The sequence below is a fragment of the Gymnogyps californianus genome, chromosome 15 (assembly GCF_018139145.2).
Source record: "Gymnogyps californianus isolate 813 chromosome 15, ASM1813914v2, whole genome shotgun sequence".
Lineage (NCBI taxonomy): Eukaryota > Metazoa > Chordata > Aves > Accipitriformes > Cathartidae > Gymnogyps > Gymnogyps californianus.
In genome coordinates this window covers 3,840,811-3,846,836 of record NC_059485.1, presented here as the reverse complement: position 1 = coordinate 3,846,836, position 6,026 = coordinate 3,840,811, and positions in this window count along the sequence as shown.

Genomic DNA, 6,026 nt, shown 5'->3' with positions numbered 1-6,026 from the left:
TAAACAACACATTTTCCTGGTATGTGCTAGGCTGGTATTGGTTCCTTGTATCCTCCCACATGTATTAACTCCTCACGTACTCTTCTCCTCCTTGCGGAATCACAGCCTCCATATTGGTGTCCTTAGCTTGCAGCACTTGGTGCACCAGCTTACTCCTTGCTTTGTCGCAAACGCAGTTTTGCTCCTTTTCTCCCCCACCATCGCTGCCTTTTAAAAGCGGCTCGTTGCCCTGTCGAGATACCAGCAGTAGCCGCTCGTGTGCTGTATCTTGCTCTCAGGAGGCTGGGCCGTGGATTGAATTGCAGCCTGAGAGAGAAACCATTCAGAACATCGAGCTGAAAAGAGCAAAAATAGCTTTGTTCTCCCTTCCTTATGGAACCTGTAGAGAGCTATGTGTAAGAGTTAGGCACTGTGTAAATTGGTGTAAGAGCCACACCAAAAAGGTCATTAAGCTCTGCATATGTATCCCCAGCCATTCTTTGACTTTACCAGTGTGGTTAAAAACATGGATGGGTCTAACCTTTTAGATTCTGTGCTATAGAAATGAGTTATAGGTGTCTAACCTGCCTGAGACAGAGGTGGAAAGCAGTCTGATAAACAGAAGAAATAGGAGGAAAATAAGGGAAGCGGGTTGGTTTGTTTTTTAAATGAGCATCTTGCAAGAGCAGCTGAACAAAAGGACGGTGGAATTGCATTTGATTCGTACACAGACTGGAAGAGTACAAGGCAGTTTTGTACATCAAGAGATTTCTGCGACAGCTTGCAACAGGGAAGGAAGAAGGGATGACTAACTGAAGCACCTTGAATACCAAATCAGACACAGAAAACGTACCGTACAGTGTGGGAGTTACCTAGGCAGCCTGACTTCTGCAGAAGTGAACCAGTACTCTGGTTTCGTAACCTGTCTTTCCCTGTCGTCGTACTTGAAACAATTTTCCATTGCAATTGGGTGCTGCAAGATTTAACCTGAGCGTTCTTGTCGCAAATGAAAAATGGCTGGAGAAACGCAGATGAAGGGCGCACCCGTGGGAAAGGGGGCCCCTCCCTCCCCGAACTGGGCACGGTATCGTGCGGATGCTTGACGCTCTCTGCTACCCTTTAATAATGCAGCAAGCTTGCAGAGGGAGACAAGAATCAGCCTTTCATTATTCCCAGGGCTGCTGCAGTTGGCGTCCCCACCTTGTCCTGTCGCTGGAGGAGGAGTGCCACCGCGCGGTGCGGGGATGCCTTCGCTTTGTGACGCCGAGGTCTGAGCCTTTGGCTGCTTTTTTTTGATGCGGGAGCCTGAACAAATGAATTCTGTTTTCCGCTAGCACGCGCTTGGCCACCGGAGCTAATGCAGGCTGCTTTGTCAATCCTTTAGAAATAAATTGTTGAGGGACGAGGACAGCCATATAAATCAGCGTTAATTTTTTTTCCCCCCACCCGTCTGAGGCTGGTGAAGAGGGGTGTGCTCTGCGCAACTGCACCGGCGCAGATGGTTTTCAGTGGGAGATTTCAGTGCTCTGTTTCTGGTTTCAGAAGCAGAATTCCTGGTGTATTAAAAGCTCTTACTCTTTTGTTCCTCCCGCCGTCCCACCCCCTGTGTCCCTCCCTGAATCGTACCAGGCATGTTTCTTTTTCCAGCAACAGTAAATCAGCGCAGGTTGCTAGAGGAGGAGAAAGCATTTTCCCTCTTCATATAAAAATGGAAGAACAGCTGCTGTCATACGAGCAGCACTACCCCTCATGATGCTTTTTCTCCAACAGCCTTCTCTTAGCCTCCATCTCTTCAGAAGCAGCCACACAGCTCGGACACTGGGTTTATTCCCTACAGAACCGGGAGGTTTCTCTTGTGCAGAACTCTCTTAACGTCACCTTTAGGAAAACGCCGACCGCAAAACGCCTTGCTGTGCGGCGAGACGCTAACGAATGGCTGATGAAGTTACGCCTCCCTAATGCGCTGGCAGACGGCAATGAAAGGCTGCCTCCTCCATGAGTGATGACTGCGCTGCTTCAGCTGCTGACCCCTCTTCATTTCGGGGAGCAGTTTGGGGTTGACTTGTTTATTTTGAGGTACAGTTTTGTATCGGCACAGCTTGGTCTGTTGTGAGGAAGCATCTGCAGAAATGACTGAAAAGAAAGACTGGTGTGGTGATGCAGGCTCACGTTGGGGTGTATGTTCTGTTATCTACCAGCAATGAACACAGCTCTATGTGGGGCACAAAAATAGCCAGAAGGCGGCTTTAGGTATAACATTCTCTTGTCCCTCAGCCACTTGCCTGGAGATAAAGCTTTGCTTGATGCTGGTGCCTAATGAAAACCTGAGCAAAAGCAGAAACATGAGAATTGGTTAAACCCCCAGGTGGATGCTCTTGCTCAAAATCAGTGCCCTTAATTCCATGTAGTTTAATTCATCCCAGGTGCTAACCGCTTGTGTCCCAGCCTTACAGTGTCCCTTTAATATTCGAAGTGATGTCTCCAGGTATGCTCCTTCAGAGCTGGTGGCCAGTGGCTGCAAATGTGATACCAAATCCATTGATTCCTCTTGGTTCTCTGGCATCTAAGGTTGTAGCTGGCACCCTGTATATTATTCTCACTGCTGATTTGTTCAAGTTGCTCCATGTTACCTTCTCTTTTATATGCTGATAACATGAGTTACATTCCCTGAAGGAGGGGAGGGCACGTCTGTGAGGGTGAGGAATGCTCCCCTCTTGCGTATCAGGGCTGGAGGGAAGGACTTGGCTTCTGTTGAGTATTTTCCCCAGTTTCTGGGACACCAGGCCATGTGGTGACAGGAGGGACAGCCCCAGCCCAACACGGGCTCTGCCTGGGTGTGAGAAGGCGAGTGGCCTCCTGGGCTAGCTGGAGCAGGAGCTGACGGTTGCCAGCGCCCCACAGGATGAGCTCGGGTGCTAGCTGGTGTGCAGGCTTTCCTAAAAGCTTTCTCACTTGACTAATGGATGCCTCTTGATCCTCCAGAGATGCCCTAATTGCAATACTGGTGGCACATGTTCAGTTATTTCTATCCTATTCTTAAATAAGGTTCTGAATCTCCTTGCACAAGTAGCATGGCCGGGGGTTCCCGCAGGTGACACCTGAACGGCCGCGTGTCCCCAGCGCTGCCCGTGGGAGCTCCGTCCTGGGAAGGGGCAGCGTGACGAGGCACCGCGTCTGCTTATGAGGGTTTTCCTTCTCCTGGAGCCCCTGTCCGCACTGGGAAGCTCTGGGGCAGAGAGGGGCACGGGGCTGGGGGCTTTCCCAGCCCTGGGGCCGGCGGGGATGTGCTGGTGCTGCCCCAGGGTAAGTGCAAAACCCCTTCACCCGGCAGAGGCTGAGAGGGGGGGAGGCTGTGGGGAGGGGAAACCAAGAAGAAGAAGAGATGCTTTCGGTGCTGGGGAGGCCAGGAGGTCGAGGGGGAGGCCAAGCCTAAGGGGGAGGTCAAGATGGTGGGGAGGCCAGGCAGGAGCGGGAGACGAAGTGAGAGTGGAGGACATAATGCTGTAGGAGCTCCTAGAGGGAGCAGGACACTGAGCAGGAGAAGGAGAGGTCAAGAGGCTTTGCAAGGGTGAGCACAAACAGGAGCCTGACAGAGAACAGGGGCAGGGCAGAGGGTTGAGGGAGGCTGAAGAGGAGCGTGAGGATGAGCAGGAGCAGAGGCTGAGCGAGAATGCAAGTGGAGACCCTTGGGGAGACTGGAGGGTGTAGGAGACAAAAGGCAGAGCAAGAGCAGATGCCAGAAGACATTGGGAGAGCAAGAAAAGAGTAAGGCCGAGCTGGAACAGAAACCGAGAGAGCGGGGGAAGCTGATGTACAGATTAGTCCATGCAGAGATGCAAGCCAAAGGGAAATTGAGGCTAAAGCAGGGGTGGGAGACCGAGGAAGAGTTGAGGCTGAGCAGGGCTGGGAGACCAAAAACAAGGTGGGAGGCTGAGGAAGAGTCGAGGCTGACCGGGAAAAGTTTAGACTGAGCAGGGGCTGGGAGGCCAAGGAACAGTTGAGGTTGAGCAAGGGTTGAGGCCAAAAGGGTGTGGGAGGCTAAAAGGGGGTGGGAGGCCAAGGAACAGTTGAGGCTGAGCAGGTGTGTAGGCCATGGTGGCTTATGGGGCCGAAAGACTTCTGGAGGTTTAGAGGAACTGGGATGCTAATGATGCCACGGTATTTGGGGCCATAGTGTCGGAGATTCTGGGAGCTGAGGCCATGGGGCAGGAGGCCAGAAGAGGATTGGAGACCATGGGAACTGACACCATGAGACCAGAGGCCATTGGAGCGGATTCCACAGGAGGGACACGACAGGAGCGCTAAGGCCATGGGAGATGATGCTATGGCGTTGGAGGCCCCGGGGCGGGGGTGGCTATGTGAGAGGAGAGGCCAAGAGGGAGTGGGAGGCCAAGAGGGTCTTCAGGTTGAGAGAGTGGGAGGTAGCGGAGGTATGGAGGATGAGAGTGCAGGAGGCCACGGGAGGGTGGGAGGCCCATGGACTGTGGGTGCCGAGAGCGGGTGGGAGGTGACAAGAGTGCGAGAGGCTCAGCGGGTGGAGGTCCGGGGGGAGGCCCAGCCAGCGGAGGCTGCCGCTGTCACTGTACCCTGCCAGCGGCTTGCTCACGGCCAGGGTCTGTGTTTTGTTCTCTGTGCATGTGGGGAAGCCCTTGCTCTCCCCATCGCACCGCAGGGTGGTGGCCTTCAGGGCTCACCCATCGTGGTTAGGAGACCCATCTGAGTAAAACGAGATTTCAGTTTTGAAAAGGCTTGTTTTCTCCCCTCGGATGCAAATGCAGCACAACACAAAACTCATCCCTCGTGCTACTGCGGGATAAGGACTTTGCTAAACAGAGGGAAGAGATGAAAGGCAATACGCAAGGGTAACGAGACGGAAAATCGCCAGGTTGGTTCCTGGAGCAATTCAAGACAGCAAAACTTTGCCCCGCGTACCAGCTGTTGGACCAACGCGTGGGCTCTTAGTCTTCACCTTCAGCCACCTCTGGTGATGGCTTTGTCATGGTCACCCCCCAGGTGGTGCCTTCTTTAGTGATAAGAAAACATTGACATTTAAAGAAATACATAATACAGAGGGGACAGAGTCTGTTATAGCCGCTGCTTGTGCTTTCTCCAGATGTCTACTTTCACAGCACCAATTTGTACGTATATTGATTCATATTTATTCTTCCAAGTTTGAAACTCTAGTTTGAGAAAGTGGAGGGGATGAGCTCCTACCAGGAGTGGTTTCTCACGAAGCAAAAAATTCCTACACTCTCCTTTAGTGAAAATGAGAACTTCAAGTTACGTGTTGAAACCCATACTTTTCCATCGTAGCTTTCAAAGCCAGGTCAGATAAAAATCTTCTCTCAAAGCAGCTGTATCTCTAGCTGGTTCATCACTTTTACCAGCTATTTTGAGTAACCCAGACCAGACATACATAAATCCAGTCTTTTAGAAAGTTCTCAGCCTTGGATGAGTTTTCACATTTAAACCCAATTCCATCCGGGTTTTGGTGCCTATCCCAGCTCCTCCCATGCAGCATTGTGTCCTGTCACAAGGCAAAGCCTTGCCATCACCCATGACCTGTCCTCCCCTCCCAAGCAGTGTTGAAAGCTGGCAGTGGAGCTTTCCACATTGTGTCTTACCAAATATTCCGTCCTGTAAAGAAACTTCTGTTAAAGTCAGAAAACACACCACTCTTGAGAGCGTGGCAGTGGCATTCAGTGGTCATAACTTCCACGAGTAACTTCTTGGGTCTGAGTCCACGTTTGAGATGCTTACAGCTCTGCCTGTAAATCGCTTGTGTCACACGGTAGAGTTTTCAAGCAGGGAAAGATGTGCTCTCCACGGGGACCGGTGGACACCACAGTCTGATCCTGGCTCTGCATCAACACCCTTTGCAAAGACCAAGTGATGCTGATGGTGGAACCAGGATGAAAAGCCCCGATGAGACATCCCTCCCAATGACTGGGATGCACGGAGGAGTCTGCAGAGGTCAAGTCAGAGGATGAAGACACTGCTAAATGGGAAGCGACTTCTATCACTGGGAGTGCACAAGAATAAGGAGC